At 47.1% G+C, this 13901-nt stretch overlaps 1 long non-coding RNA gene across 1 annotated transcript; it reads left to right on the top strand.

Annotated features, from left to right (window-relative positions):
- Positions 1–1387: 1387 nt before the first annotated feature.
- On the top strand, positions 1388–2272 carry LOC120648738. Its single transcript, XR_005665069.1, has 2 exons — positions 1388–1770; positions 2008–2272. It is a non-coding gene; the product is annotated as an uncharacterized LOC120648738 (long non-coding RNA).
- Positions 2273–13901: the final 11629 nt, after the last annotated feature.

Genomic DNA, 13901 nt, shown 5'->3' with positions numbered 1-13901 from the left:
TGGTCCTGACAACTAGTGAGCTACCTACTGTGTGTTGTGTCGGAAAGAGTTGCATACCATTAGCTGCATTATTAGTAGAATGTGCTTATTATGCGTCGTGCATGTCATTTCCCCTCCCGTAGGGTGAGGTGGAGCTTGCTGAGTACTTTTGTACTCACCTTTGTTGATTTTTCTCCAGAGGATCCTGACTTTGTGCCAGAAGACTACGAGTAGATCATGTCCGCACCCAAACTGATCGAGTGGAGCCGTGATGGATGAAGAGCTAGTCCTGCATGTCGCTATGCTAGTTGTTATCCTATGGTTGTTCTGTGTAGCTTTGTGTTGTCACTTTACTACTCATGTACGTGTTAAATAAAGCTTTGTATGACTCTGGACTCCACTTGATGTAACATGTATTATGCCGGAGACCTTATTCGGTAATTAATACATGGTTTAGCCTTGATCTTCGGGTCGGGGCGCTTCATCTATATACTTTCAGCACTTAATATGTTGTTTGTAGGATCTAGTATGATATTTTTAGCAATTATTCTATTACTCTCAGCAGCTAATATGATATGAATTATACTTTATTTGTACAGGAAGTATTGCCACATGGAATCTAAACTTCACTTCAATTTAGCAAAAGGATCCTTTTGACGATGCTCCTATGGCTGCTCCAAGGGTTGCTCCTATGGCTGCTCCTGCTGAGAGAAGTATCTCGGAACAAAGCTTCCACAATGATCTTAGAGACTTTGGCAATAATCTGTATGCTTCAAGTTTTGATGGCCAAGGGACCTCAAGTGCACGCAATGAACAAAATGAAGTTCAATCTGCTCCAAGTGAAGGAGGAAGTGGGAGAAAGCGTAAGCAAAGTCACATTGGATCTGCGCTTGAGGATTATGTGGAGTTTAAAAAGAGTCAAACAAGCAAAACTTTGGAAGCTCTGAATGAAAAGAAAAAGCGTGCTGAGGAATTTTGTTTTGAGAAGTGTGCTGATCAAGTGGATTCTATAAATGAATTAACAAATGATGAGAAGTCATATGCTATGGAGCTCTTTGAATCTGATACAAACAGAGAAGTGTTCATGAAGACCAAAAATCCTGAAGTTCGTCTAATTTGGCTAAAGAGAAAAATCAGGTATGTTCTTTATACAGTTCAGTTGTACTTTGGAGCAGCTTGTACCTGTTCTTGTATCCATGGTAGTTCATGCTTTTAGTTTTTGGTGTTTGGATTATTTGAATGCATAACCATTAGATTTTGTGTTTAGAAAAGTAATATTGACATGCATGCTTGAAGCTTTGTGTCATTACTTTTTCATATGCTTTGGTAATTATATAATTAATGCAAACTTTCTTTGTGCTATTTTGTAGAGCATTTGCTGCAAACAGTGCATAGAAGGTAGAAATTATTTCGTGACAGGAGTGGCACAAATGCAGAGTGAGTTACTCATTTATCTTTTCTTGCCATGCAAGTTGATCGGTCAACTGGTATTTGTATTTTGCTATGTGGGATTAGCTGTACTGTTTCTTCCAAGTTATGCACTTGTTTCCTGTGCTACTATTATGTCGTTCCTGTACTGCCTTTTGCTTGTTATAGTTTCAGATCTTTAGGATATCTGTCTTGCGATCTTTGAGAATGTTCAGTGATTGGTTTATGTTCATGATTACTATGCATGGAACACTGGTATGTTGCTGTCCTGGTGAGAAATCTTATAGTGGTGCTACTGATTTTACCACCTTGCTTTGCGCTCAACAAATGTATATAATCTGTTGCTGTCGACTTTGAGCCAAGGTATCAACTTCAACTATATGAATAAGTGACTTGCTTCATGTTCATAGCTCCTTTTTATGTGCTATCTGTTTCAGCTTAACTTCAACTATATGAATAAGTGACTTGCTTCATGTTCATAGCTCCTTTTTATGTGCTATCTGTTTCAGCTTTCTGCGTTATGTTCATGGCTCCTTTGCACTGACACTTGACATTTACTTTGTCCATGTTACATGCTGATAATTGCTGCTGTGTTGACAGCCAAAGAAGAGAGGAAGGCTGAAGCATGCAAGTGATTTCCTAAAGTATTGACGGACAACGTAGTTTTGTGTGAGCTGTGATAGTTGAGTGTAGTAGATTCAGGAATCCGACAACACTTGTCTTGAATTTTATTTTACCGTACTTATGTACCATTTGAGTATTATGAAGTGACCTTTATATGATGGTGAAGCTGATTGATGGCCACCAGTCAACTTAGTATGGTGATGTAGGATTTAATTAATGTTGATTTTGTATGTTCAATTTATTTTCGTGATGTATAATTTTTTTCAGAATTTTATAGATTTTTTTCAATTTTTTTCTAAAATTTTAAAGCATTCTCCTGAATTTTTTAGCAACTTTTTATTTTCTAGTATTTTATTGGAGGGGGCAGCGCTGCCTTTCCCAAACGGAGGTGGGGAAATGGACAACGGGGCTGTGGAGTCCCGTCGGGGACGGGGGTGTGCAGGGGAACCCCTGCAGGGAGGGATTTCCCTGGGCTGATCTCCCCGTTGCTGCCAAACGAGGCCTAATCAATGCGTACTCCCCCTTTCCGGTATTAGCTTCCCTTTTTCATTCTCGCTATCGCTAGGGAAGGGGGAGAGAAAACAAAAATGATTCTTTCGGTACTAGAGAAGTGCACAAGCACCATCGTGATTTCGAGCAAATCAAACCTGACCGCCGCAATTTTTTTGGAAAGCTTCCGTTAACCACCTCGACTTGGCTAATCAGTGGGCGCCTAGCTGAAAGGTTACGAGCGCTCGATTTCGGACATGTACGTGCATAACTTATTTCACATAACTATTAGATTTGATATTTTTTCAGCATAACTTTTTAGATGATATGTTTTTCCGTACATCTTCTACGATATGCATAAGTTGTACTCATAACTTTTTCCAATCAATTTTTTATAAAAAATTATACGTGCATAACTTATTTCAGATAACTATCGGGTGACAATTTTTAGCATAATTTTTTAGATGATAATTTCTCAGAACATCTTCTACGGTACGCATAACTTTTATCCATATTTTTTCCAATCAATTTTTTATAGAATAATTTTTTAACATAACTTTCTCGAGACTTACAATTTTTACTCATAACTCTTTCGGCCTTCTTAGTAAAGAATAATTTTGAATATAACTTCCATGTAAATGTTATTAGAAAAAAATTCTCACACAAGTTTGATGCCTAAGTTCGGCATGTGTGTAACAAATGCAACTTCTCGATATAACTATTTAGCATACTTTGGACAAAATATTTGTCAAAAGAACATCTCGAAAACACAAGGTAAACAAAAAAGACTAAAAAAAGAAAAAGAAAGAGAATACTAGGTATTGCAAAATGTAAAGGAAAAATTTATACATATGTATATAAATTATGCACATAAAGGATCCACATGAGTACAGATATTAAATATTACTGCGACAAAAAAACTAATTGAATGGAAAAGTGAAAAAAAACAAAAGGAAAAAAATCAAGTCCGTACCTGAGCTGTGGCGGTGCGGGTTGGGGGCAGCGTGCGGCACGTGGACCGCTCATCCGTCGCGCGCCAGCAAGGCTCGGGGCGAGCGTCGCGTATTGGGCATGTTTGTTACCATCAAATCAAGATGGCATAAAAAAACGAACATTCGCATGAAGTACTAAATGAAGTCTATTTTCAAAATCTTTTTAGGAATGGGTGTAAATTTTCGAGACGAATCTAATGAGCCAAGTTTCATCATTATTGGCTACAGTGATGCTATAGTAACCATGCTCAATCATCCTCTAGTCATGCGGTCAAAGGCCTCATTAACTAGAACAACTGCTACAGTACCATAGTTGTGGAGGTAATTTTATAATTAGATTTTATTTAATACCCTTAATTAGTGGTCAAAACATCATTTCTCTCTCGTCAAAATATCATTTCTATCTCGTCAAAACATTTTCACCCTTCGTCCAAACGTGACCTTGAATTTGCGATCATAGGATACCGCATCGTTGGCCGCGTAAAATAATCGCCGCTCCGCGCCTGGGATTCCATGAGCCGCCGCGAATTTCCGGATAGCCGCAGCAGCGACCCCGCCCGGCCCCCTGTCCCGGTCACTGTCACTCCCCCGGCTCGGCGGGCTAGACCTGACTGACGGGCGCGCGCGTGCCTCACGTACTTGGCTGCCGCCGCGGCGCCCAGCGGCGGCCCGGGGTGGGGTGGGAGGAGGAGGGGAGGGGGGCATCGGATGCCGCCGCCCGTGCGCGTTGATTTATTCGCCCGGCCACGTTCCGCCTGTCGCGGCCTCGCCGCTAGCCGGCCGCGCCGCGCCGGGGCGCCGACGTGTCCCCCTGCCGTCGACGCGCGCTGCGGACGGCGGCGCCCAACAGAATCCGCCGCGCGCTCTAATCTTTTTTCTCTCTCTCTTTTTTTTCCCTTTCCGAGGAGGAGAAATTCGTGACAGGTACTCGTCGTTATGGACTGGTATGAAGGGTGACAAGAGTAGTAAAAATTTCGAATACCGACGCTGTGTAAAAAGAGAGAGAGAGAGGAGGGGGTGCATTTGGTCAAAACTCCGTACGAAAGGTTGTCGTATATGACCTGAGCTCGAGGTAAGAAGCATAAGACCGAGCGGGTTTGTTAGGCTTAAAGTTACTGGAGCCGAATTTACCAACTTGAGTTCACTGATGATAAAGTAGTAGTATGTACAAAATATTAAACTATATGAAGCACGTACGACTTGGTAAAGGTTTAATGATCTACTTTCACATTAAGCGGGGATTTAGCTAGGCTTACTACACTACAGGAGTACGACGAGTAGTGCCCCAAAACCTGCACTTGGTAACTCGAGCAGTCGAGCTGCACTCGATCCGGTATCAAGCTCGAGGCTGGTCGACGACCCTAGCTGCGCGTGCGGCTCGATGTCGCTCGTGCAGCCGTGCTCCAGGCAAGCCACTTTGATGCTCCTGTCCGTGAACTGCTGCTCTCACCTCGCGAAAATCCTCTGCCACGTCCCACAACGAGCGAGTGCTCCGATCCTAGCAAATACTACTATTGTTGTCATGTCGGGATCTGTAAACAGTAACTTCGTTCGAGCGTGGAGGGTAACTTCCAGGCCGGCAGTTTTAACCGCCACTACTAGAGGTGGTGTTGCCGCGCTGCACGTGGGGATGGGAAAGGGTCAAGCAAAGCAAAGCAGCGCCCGCATCGGATGCGGCTCCGGGCGCATGGGTTTCGGCGCCCGAATCCGCAGCGCCCGTCGCGCGGGCTGCTCACTGCTCACTGCTCACTGCTCACTGCTCAGGTCAGCCAGCTTCCATTTACCACACCGCAGCCATAGCAGCGACCGGAGAGGGCAGCGGCTTCAGCTCGGACCCCGGACTCGTGCCGCCCGCGTCTCCCTCGTTCTCCAGGCCCGCGGAAGCGCGGACCACGGCGCCACCACGCGCGGCCAGCCGCGTCGCCAGGTCTGTCTCGCCACGCGCGGCACCGGCAGTCTTTGAAAACGACGCGTCCGCGGCTCTGTTTTCTTCTCCGTCGCGAGCTCTACCCCGGCGCGCCCATACTCGGCTGCGCCCCCGCCCGCGCCGCCGCCGCCGCGGCTGGCGCGCGCGAGCTAGCAGCAGCCCGGCTAGCCTCGGATGCCGACGCCCCGCCCGCTCGCGCGCGTTCCCCTGCCGTGGGCCCACTGCCCACAGCTAGCTAGCGGCCGCGCCGGATGCCGCCGTGACGACGTGTCCCGATCTCAGCGCGCCGCCGACGCCGACGGCGGCGGTGGGGAGAATCGCCGGTGCTTATTCACCATTTTTTTCTTTATTTATTATTGTGGCAGTTCTCGTCGTTATGGGACTGTATGGTGCCCTCAAGTACCATGAGTAACTTTTTTGAATTATTACTGGCCTCTTGCAAAGCTTGTCGTATATGAGCGCTCGCTAAATGCCCGGGTGTGGTAGGTTGCCCAGAAACTATTAAGCTCCAACTCGGCTGAGTTTCGAGTTAGCACTGAAACTTAGTCCCCATTTGGATCATCTAAGACTAAAGTTTTAGATCCACTAGCACATAGCTTATTTGATTGTTTATTAGTTATGAGCGCTTGGGGTGTTTCAATCCACCGGCAAATAGCTTGTTTGATTGTTTTGTTAGGGAAAAGTCTGGTTTACACCCTCCAACTATCTTAAAAGTCTGATTTTTAATCTTCAACTACGAAATCGGACAACATAGGCCATCCAATTGTCAAAACCGGGCAAATTAGGCACCTGGGGTGGTTTTCCATTTTGTGAGAATTAAGAGTATTCAATTTTACACTAAAAATTTATAAGTAATTCATTTTAAGTCAAAAAAATTATGAAATGGGTATCAAAAGTTTTCTAAAAATGTAACATATCTATTGTCACATGACATGTGAGCTATTCAGATTTAATTTTTTTATATTCATAATATTTGGTTGCTTGCAGTTATGCCTATTATTTTTAATAACTAAGATTCAAATGGAGCAATAATAGATAGGTTACCTTTTTAGATAAAAAATTGGTACTAGTTTCATATTTTTCTGATTTAAAGTGAATTAGTTCTGATTTTTTAGATCTAATTATATTTATTTAATTTTTTAAAAAAATACAAAACCACCTTCAAACCCACCCCAAGGGCCAAATTTGTCCGGTTTTGACAGTTGGATGGCCTATATTATCCGATTTTGTAGTTGAAGGTTGAAAATCAGATTTTTGCGATATTTTGAGGGTGAAAATTGGACTATATTGTCTGTTTTGTTATTGTCTATCTATTCTTGCTTCAATTGCATTTACTGCTACATTAGCGCAGAAGTAGGGTAATATTAGTTCAAGAACATGGGTACTTCGATCTTTTATCAATCAATTTGCTAGGATTAACTGCTAGAACACTGTAGCCTGAAGCCATTTTGTAAGCCTGTGCTACAAAAGCTAGTCTCTGGTGAAGTTATTTTTTTAAGCCTCACTAGCTTTTGGCTTCACTAGTGAGAGTCTGTTTGGTGCGGCTCCGGCTTCGGCTCCGACTTTGCCGACAGCTCCTGCCGGAGCTGCACCAAACGCCCGTTCGGTGGAGTGCTTCCGCTAGGGCGGTTGGGAGAGCCAGAGCCCTTTTGCACAGTGAACAAGTGGAGCTGGGGGAGCCGCAGAGCCTAGCTCCGCTCTCGCGCCGAGCGCACCCAAACCACCCTAGAGTAGTTACTATCTGATCAACTAGCCGGATGGACATTATCCCAAATAGTATTACCTGAGCAGATCGAAACGGGTCTGAACCGAGATCGAGCAGTTCAATTAGGCTCAAACTTACTCCAGCCGACTTTACCGGCTTGAGTTTAATGAGGTTATGTAAGTATAAAAATACCAGTTTGCACGTACGACGATTCGAACCAAGTTAAATCAACTTTCACACCGACCGGGGTTTAGAACTACTTCCAAGTTCGAGACTGGTTGTTGACGACCCTAGCCAGCTGCGCGTGCCGCTCGATGCCACTCGTGCTCCAGCCACCTTGATGCTCCTGTCCTTGAGCATCATTCATGCACCTCGTAAGACGAAATTCCTTGCCACGTCCCTCTTTGAGCGAGTGCTCCGATCCTACCAACCGGATCCTGCCGGTGCTAAGCTAGCGCTAGCTCTCAGTTACTGTACTACCAGTTTATTTACCACCAGGACCCAGGATTATCACGTTGGGATCTGTAAACAGTAACTTTGTCCGCCCGTACGTGGCCTGTGGGGTACTTGCAGTTCACCGTCACTCCTCGCTAGCCAGGTGGTGCGCACACTCTACCGTGCACGCGTCCCCCGGACTCCGGACCAAGAGTGCACACGTGGGGATCGGATGGGACGCAGTCAGGAAAGCCGGCCGCATTGGATGCGCGGGGCGTGGGTTTCGGCGCCCGAATCCGCAGCTCGGCAGATGGCGTGCCATGGATTTTTTTTAAAATTTAACCTTTTTAATCTAATATTTTAATAATAACCTGTATGATCTAAATTTTCAAGAACTAGCGTTTTTGGTCACGTCAAAACTCATGGCGCGACTCTTCAGTGAGTCGCGCCACATGCTTTGGCGCGACCAACCTGCCACGCTGACAGCTCAACTGACCTGGCAAGGCTAAGTCGCGCCACATGCTTTGGCGTGACTCTTCAACGAGTCGTGCCGTGCGGCATGGCGCGACTCGTAAAGGAGTCGTGCCGTGCGGCGTGGCGCGACTCAACTTAATAAACGATCATCTTTTCTTCATCCTCCCTTTCTTCCCCCCGCCCTTCCCACCCGACTTGATCTCCATAGCACCGCCTCAAGATGCAAGCGAGCCCATTTGCAGACGCTGCAGGGCTACCCGCCTCACTTGTATGCACTAATTAATGGCTCTGCAGGAGCCCGCCAACTTAGGTTAGGTGTTCTGCAAATCTCCTGTCAGATTTGTGCGGAATAAATCAAGCAGGCTGCAGACACCTGCCGAGATATGCGATCTCAAAACAGCCCTCTGGCCCTGTCAAGAGATGGATTAATGTTTAACAACAAAAAACTCATAAAACAAGACGTGTGTTATGCTATGATCAAATGAGACAATATTGACAAGCAAAGGTTTAGTGATGGAAAGTATATGTAGTTGTGGTCCTGCCTTTCTAACTCATAAAAGGCTTATCTAAATGCAAAGTTGATTCCAACATATCACACGTTGTGTTCCAATGTGTCGGCACATTTTGTGTAGGACGACTCCCACAATCTATGTCCATCACTACTATTACCTCCTCAAATTTTTCCTTTATAGATGTGGAACCCTTAATGTACTTCACGCTCTCTCTTATATCATTGATTACTCCATCAATCACTTCCAAACAATTTTTTACAATAAGATTAAGGTCATGAGCTGCACAATGGACATGAAATAGATCTCCATTGCAATGCAACATAGATTTCGCTAAGAGATTACTTTCGCAATATGATAGAGCCAATAGTTTCAATTGATATCCAGTTTCAATTGGAATTGAAAGTGATCTAGGCCCCTAAGTGAGTTTTGGTAGTTAATGACAAAACCCATGAACATTTAATTGTGTATTAAAGCATGTGTGCAGGTTATGATTGTGAACAGGTGAATCAAGTAACGATTGTGAACAGGTGAATCAAGTAACGATAGATGACCCCTCAAAAAAGAAATGAAAAGGCGATGTGGAACTTCTCCTCTAGAAACCCATGGTACTTGTATTTTTTGCTCGATCTACTTTTCTTGCACATATTCTAGCTGTTCACGTTCAATAATTTCATACCCGGAGTCTCTGGGAAAGAGCTCCGAATACTCCGAATCCAAAACCTAGAGTTTTCGGGCTTATACTCGGAGTCTCCGGACTAAGTCTGTGACTAACAAATTTTTTTAAGTGTCTTTGAGTTGCAGATTGCCTATTCACCCCCCTCTAGGTATTCACCCCCCTCTAGGTATCTTAAGGTCCTTTCAGGAATTAGTGTTTAACTTCAGCTATTAAACAAGAGTTGCCTGAGAAAATGCAAGCGCGATCGCCATAATAACCTCAACCAACTTAAATCCTAGAAAATCCACAAAATGAAGGAAAATCAATCAGTTAGAATGGAGGAGTTACCTATAAAAATTGATTTTCTTTTGTTTTTCCTTCGAATCGGGTGGATGATAGAGTAGATTTAGAGGGGGAAGGGACGGTGCCATGGAGATCAAGTTGGGTGGGAGGTGGGGGGGGACAGAGGAGAAAAAAGATGTGATCGTTTATTAAGTTGAATCGTGCCACGCCGCACGGCGCGACTCCCTGAAGGGTCGCGCCACGCCGGACGGCACGACTCCTTTAAGAGTCGCGACACGCCGCACGGCACGACTCGCTGAAGAGTCACGCCAAAGCATGTGGCGCGACTCAGTCTTGCCAGGTCAGACAGCGTGGCAGGTTGGTCGCGCCAAACCATGTGGCGCGACTCTTCAGTGAGTCGCGCCACGAGTTTTGGTGTGACCAAAAGGACTAATTCTTAAAAATTTAGATCCAAACAGATTATTATTAAAATTTTAGATTAAAAAGAGTTAAAATAAAAAAAATCCGTGCCATGGGCTGCACGGGTCAGCTTCCGTTTACACCAATGCCGATGGCAGCTCAGACTTCAGACTCTGCTGCGTCTCGTCTCGCCTCGTCCCCCTGCGCAACCATGCGTCGTCGCCAGTCTCGCGCCATGCGCGCCCATGCCCATGCGCGCGCGACGCCGGCGCGCCACCGGCCGTCTTTGAAAACGACGCGTCCCTGCAGGCCTGCACCTCTGTTTTCCCCTGTCGTGGCCTCACGCCGCGCGTGCCCATACTCGTCGGGCTGCACCCCATGATGCCCGCCCGGCGCTCGCCGGCCCGCCTGTGCCGTCGCCGTGGCCGCGGGCGCGGGCGCGAGCTCGCCTCCTCGGATGCCGTCGCCCGGCCGCTTCTTCACGTCCCCCTGTCGCGGCTTCCGCAGCGCTGTAGCCTGTAGCCAGCGGAAAGGGCGGATGTTGATGTGATTATGTGTGGCGTGTCCCAAGCTCGCGCACCGCCGGTGTGATGACATCCACTTGCAATTTATTAATCTTTTTCTATTTGAAAAAAAAGAAGAAGTTGCGGCAGTCCTAAACTTCTTGATGCAATGAGCACGTACTATTGTTGAGAATTTTTTTCCCTTTAAACCAAAAGGAGAACTATTTGGCCCTTTAATAAGGCATTATCATAAATCAATGCAACCTGCCAACGCACAACCCCAACAATCACATGATAGAATTCGCCATGAGTTTTTGTTGTTTTCATTGCCGAGATAATCACAACACGACGAATAGATATCATGCAACGCAACATCCCTCAGATGTCATTGCATATACAACTATCCACTACCCCCCCCCCCCCCCCCCCCCCCCTCCTCCAACCCTAGGAAACCTATATACACCGTATATATAGAAGTAGCCTCTACTCCGCCATCATAAGTCACCCATGAGCGTTGGTGAGACACAACACAAAAAAGCTTTGGACCTAAGGACACATGATCTCATTGAAGAACCTATGCCAACAAACACGCAATGGATGTCCCTAATAGACATATGCTAAAGTGGTGCAATATCTACGAGGAAACGTCTCCAGGGAACATATACAATGTTGAGCACCATCATAGCTAACCTAGGGGCCTTATGCAGTTTCCTCGGAGAGCCCTCAGGTTGAGGGGGAAATGCCATGATGAAACTTCCAAAGAGGACGTGGTGCCCGAGTGCCTCGCCATCGTCAGCTTCATCTTAAGTCATCTAAGACTTTTGACCTCATTATGTATATCACCTCATGTCCCCGTACAAAGAGGAATAAGCACCCCACAACAATCATCAATACAATCCCGCAAAGCCAATGGCCAACGCATGTGGTCACCGTAGTTTCTCCCACAATAACAAGGCCACAATCATCGTGATCCCAAGTTGCCCACTGTTTACCACTTTACGAAGCCACTAGAGGCGAGGCCTTAAGCCACAACGACAAAAGATGACCAACCCACCTCCACTCCTGTCGTAACATGGCTCTAGCCATTGTGGAACACCACTAAAAATCAACACGTGTAGCACAATAGCTCTTGCAACCTTGAGCTGTGCTGTGACCAGCATGCACACACATGGCTTTGTCACCACCGTACCAGAAATGTAAATACCATGCGCACACCATCTTCCAAATCCGGTGTCGTCTCGTCAATGCCACAGCTGTGGCCGCCACGGACCAAGTCACCATCTCAACATGCCGCAACGATGACCCGTAGGACATCGCAATTGAGAAGAGGTTCGATTGTCGAATCTATCTCAAAGAAGCATGGATGCAGGTTATAAGCTGTCGGTGTTTTACCGTCGGGTTCTCCGAAGGGTATCCCGAGGAGAGTGGTTATGAGTAGGGACTCGCCGAGATCAGAACACGATAATGCAAGGAACACAAGGATTTAGACAGGTTCAGGCCGCCGAAGCGTAATACCCTATTTGGTTTGTATTCCCTCATATATTGTTCGATGTTTAGGAGGGGTCTCTGCTCGCCCTTATATAGTCTGGGTGAACAGGGTCACATGGAAAGTTCTTGCCGAGTACGTTTATAGTCCTACTCCGAGTGGGACGGGTAGTTTCATTATACTTAGGCTAGTTCTACTGCTGTACAAGTAGTTACAGTAGAGGTAAGGCGTACCCATACAGTACTCCATACTTTAGAATATTCCACGCCCGTGAGTAGTCCTGCTGCCTCGGGTCTGACACAAGCCTTCAGAATCAGGTAGGGAGTAGGTGAAACCGCTACCCACCGACCTGAAAGTAGAGCTAGGAGGGGGATGTGAAGGAAAGAGTGTAGCCCTAAACGAACATGGTGATGTGGTTGCGCAGTTCGCCTATGTAGACGACTCGAGGGCACAATAAGATCTGTGTCATATATAAGCACTGACCATGCTACTTGCAAGTAGGACCAAGAAATTAAGGTCAAGCTTAGCTGAGCTTCGAATCCGAACCGAAGCTTATTCAAGCCTACTAAACCGGTATTGAGCATTAGGTATGAATGATTCCACTGGAGCCAACTTTTACCAAGCTTGTTTAACTTGAGGTCCGGCTCCAAAGTTACTCGATCCGTCCGACTCCATTTTCATGCACATTTAGAATACAAGCATCTCCATGTTATTAGTACTACTGCTTAGAATTTAGAAAGTTACTAGTGTTTGTTCTGCCACAGTACAAGAAAGCAAAGATCAGGCAATAACAACACACGACGTCAGACTTAGCTTAACTCGAGAGCCAAGGAATATCTCGGACCTTAGCCCTTGGAAAATGGTCGGCTGGAGCCTGCAGTACTCATGGAGCTCGAGGCTGCAGGCTGGCTGTCAACCCCAAGCAACTGCGCGTGCGGCTCGATGCCACCCGTGAGGCCATGCTCCCGACTCCCGAGCCACGACGATTCTCCTGTCCGTGAACTCCTCCCGCGAGAAACCCTCGCCACATCACTCGTGCGCGAGCAGCCTCTCCCCCAGCCCCCAGGTCCTGCAACTGCCTCTCATCTTGTTGGGATCGGTAAAACAGTAGCCTGGCTTTAGGGCAGCGCGCGCGTGCGTGCGTGCGTGCAGGTGTAGAGACCCTCCCTCTCTCTCCTCCTCGCTTTGATAGGGCCGGTAATTTCAGCAGGTCGGCAGTAACTGTCACCCGGTGGGGGCGGTCAGTGCGGCAGTGCGTGCTTCCGTGTCCCAATCAGAGGGCGCACGTGGATCGGCATAGGATGCGGCTCTCGCCGCGCGTGGGTTTCAGCGCCGCAACGGCTGGCTGCTGGCTGCCGCGCGCGCGGCGGCGTATGGGTTTCGGCGCCCCGAATCCGCAGCTGGCTGGCTGGCTGCCGCGCTGGTCAGCTTCCATTTACTACTCCTAGTCCTACGTGCTTCCCCTTCACCGCTGCCCAAATCCCAGTCGCCCATCCGAGTTCGGTTCAGACTTCAGGCTTGATCTCTCCGTGGTGTGGAAGTGGAAGTGCGGACCACGCCGACGGGACCAGCGTGACGCTTGCGCCCGGCGCTACCGACACGGCCGAACACTCCCTCCGCCCGTCCCAGAAACGAAAGCGACGCGTCTCCGACCTTTTCCCTTGCACTTTCCCGTGGCAATGGCATGGCATGGCTGGCGCGTTAGCATGTCGGTCTTGCTCGGTTTGCCGCTGTTTACTCGCGGATCTTTTCGTTCAAACGCCGCCTCGGCGGCTTTAGGCGAAAATGACGTTCAGGGCATCCTATGTGCTCCTTAATTTCGGTGTGCAGAAAATTGCTGTCAGCGACATGACGTTTTTTTTTTGTTTAGGATACTAGACAAAACAAGACAAGACAACACGTTGGGCACATCTAGTGTCCCTGATTTTTTGCTGGCTGCGCACAACTGCATTGGGCCCTATGGCACTCTGGGCCGCACCGCAACAAACAA

The sequence above is a fragment of the Panicum virgatum genome, chromosome 9K (assembly GCF_016808335.1).
Source record: "Panicum virgatum strain AP13 chromosome 9K, P.virgatum_v5, whole genome shotgun sequence".
NCBI classification, from domain to species: Eukaryota; Viridiplantae; Streptophyta; class Magnoliopsida; order Poales; family Poaceae; genus Panicum; species Panicum virgatum.
The sequence above is the reverse complement of the archived record's forward strand: the minus strand, read 5'-3'. Positions and strand labels throughout refer to the sequence as shown.